Source organism: Leptopilina heterotoma, unplaced genomic scaffold (assembly GCF_015476425.1).
Source record: "Leptopilina heterotoma isolate Lh14 unplaced genomic scaffold, ASM1547642v1 Lhet_228, whole genome shotgun sequence".
NCBI classification, from domain to species: Eukaryota; Metazoa; Arthropoda; class Insecta; order Hymenoptera; family Figitidae; genus Leptopilina; species Leptopilina heterotoma.
In genome coordinates, this window is record NW_025110946.1 from 2,529,287 (window position 1) to 2,531,921 (window position 2,635).

Consider the following 2,635-nt stretch of genomic DNA (forward strand, 5'->3'; position numbering starts at 1 on the left):
TTAAAAAATTGTCCGCCATATTGGATCCGCTATTTTGAATTTTAAAGAAGTGACAACAGATTCGTAATCAGCATCCCCAAAAACCCCCGAATGGATCATTTAACCCCTTAACTGTTTGAGGAAAATACAACATGATTGTCCCAAAATGCCCAGCGGAATCTGATACTTTTTCAAATAGTATAATATATTTAAATTATAACTAATTATTCAATTATTTTCTAAAATATCATTAATGACCCTTATAATTTCTTATAATATTGATATAAATAAAAATATCTATCAATTTATATACAAATTATATTTATTTTGAGTGATAGTGAACACGACCCACGGGTGGGTCGAAAACAGTTATGGCCATACTTTCTTACGACCCACCCGTGGGTCGGAAACAGGCAACGGGTTAAAGCCAATCCAATCAGTTTTTAAAAAAATTAACAGCATATTGGATCCGCCATTTTGAATTTTGAAAAAGCAACATCAGATTCGTAATCAGCGACCCCAAAAACCCCCGAGTAACTATTTTTAAGCAAATCCAATCACTTTTTAAAAAATATGTCTGCCATATTAGATCCGCCATTTTGAATTTTGAAAAAGTAATATCAGATTCGTAATCAGCAGCCCCAAAAACCCCCAAGTAACTATTTTCAAGCAAATCCAATTACTTTTTAAAAAATATGTCCGCCATATTGGATCCGCCATTTTGAATTTAAAAAAAGTAACATCAGATTCGTAATCAGCGTCCCCAAAAACTCCCGAGTAACCATTTTCAAGCAAATTTAATCACTTTTTAAAAAATTGTCCGCCATATTGGATCCGCCATTTTGAATTTTGAAAAAGTGATATCAGATTTGTAATCAGCGTTCCCAAAAACCCCCGAGTAACTATTTTCAAGCAAATCCAATCACTTTTTAAAAAATATGTCCGCCATATTGGATCCGCCATTTTAAATTTAAAAAAAATAACATTCGATTCGTAATCAGTGACCCCAAAAACCCCCGAGTAACCATTTTCAATCAAATCTAATAACTTTTGAAAAACATTACCCGAAAATTTTTTTCAGCCTTTTGCATTTTGGAAAAATGGACATTTTCTTATCCGCCATCTTGAATTTAATAAAAAGTAATTATGGATTTTTATAGCTAAGAGTTCGAGGACGCGATATTTTGTGCTTTGGAGACCATATTCTTTAGTTTTCCATGTCAAAATAATAATTGAAAAATTTTTTTTTCATAAAAAAGTTTGTTTTTTTTGTAATAAAATTGTTATAAATTTTTTTTAGATAATTATAAACAAATTTTATCTTCATATTCAGAAAGAGCGATAAATTTTACGTCGGAAATGGTATTTTCTAAAATTTTTAACTAATTATTTCATACAAAATAAGAGTCGTGAAATCATGGTACATTTTGCGTCCTTGTGGGCGTTAATGGGTTGAATATAACTTGATCCATTGGGGTTTTTAGGGTTTCTGGATATGAATCTAACATTAGATTTTACAAATTCAAAATGTCGAATCTAGTATGGCAAACTTGATAGAAATCTGTTAGACAGGAGTCTTTATAGCTGTTAAACACGAATCTTATATCAAATTTGCAAAAATGAAAATGATGATCCACAATGGTTGCAGATTTTGATGAAATTAGCTTAAAATGGACATCTTTTTTTTAAGTCATTATCCTTTTTCTGGCTCTAACATATGAGTTATTACATTTTCTACAAAAAATTTGATAATTATTTATTGGTTTTTGTCAATACGCTATTTATATCTCTACTTTTTTATAAATGATGATGTTTAACCAATTTTTTAAAAAATGTTTTACCCAAGCAGCACGTAAGCTTATTTTGACATCACTGTAATATTACATTGGAGATTCGTCATATTATACTGTAATATTACAGTGATCTTACTGAGATATCAAAATGTCCGCCTGGAGGTAATATTACGTTGTTTAATAGACTAACTACGCGCTTAATAGACTGTCTAACGTCTTTCTAGACCCAGGGCAGACGGTCTTGTCGAGCGGCTGTTCAGAATTGAAACGAAACTTCCACGCTATCGTCTAGAATAGACCAGCGTTTCTGGTCTGATCAGCAGTGCTAGTAAATTCTAATCTACGTCTATTCAAAATTTCTCATTATATGTTATGACAACTATTCTTAGAATGATAAAACTTAATTATATTTGAAATAATTTTGATGACTTTTTTTTACATAAAAAGGATAAAAAAATATTTTAATTTTCTGTATTTTTCACTTCAACTTTCTTTAAGCGTAAGGCTTTGTGTCTCTCCCAATCTTTGGCATTGGAGATATAGTAGTCTTTTTGTAAAATAAAATTTACTGCAAATCAAAACAGCCGGATGAAACTAGCAGTCGTACTCAGCACCAATCTTTAGGCGTCAACCACTAATTAATGAAATTAATAAATAAAAACTTACTAAATTTGCTATTTAGTTGATATTGATTCTCAAATAACAATACTCGATGGTTTTTTAAATCATTAAGTATTACTAAATTTGAAGGAGAGGCATATTGGTAGATGACGCCTAAACATTTATGCTGAGTACGACTGATAGCTTCAGCCGACTAGTCAAAACACATAGAAACACATCAAAATCTATTTTTTTCAGTGCAC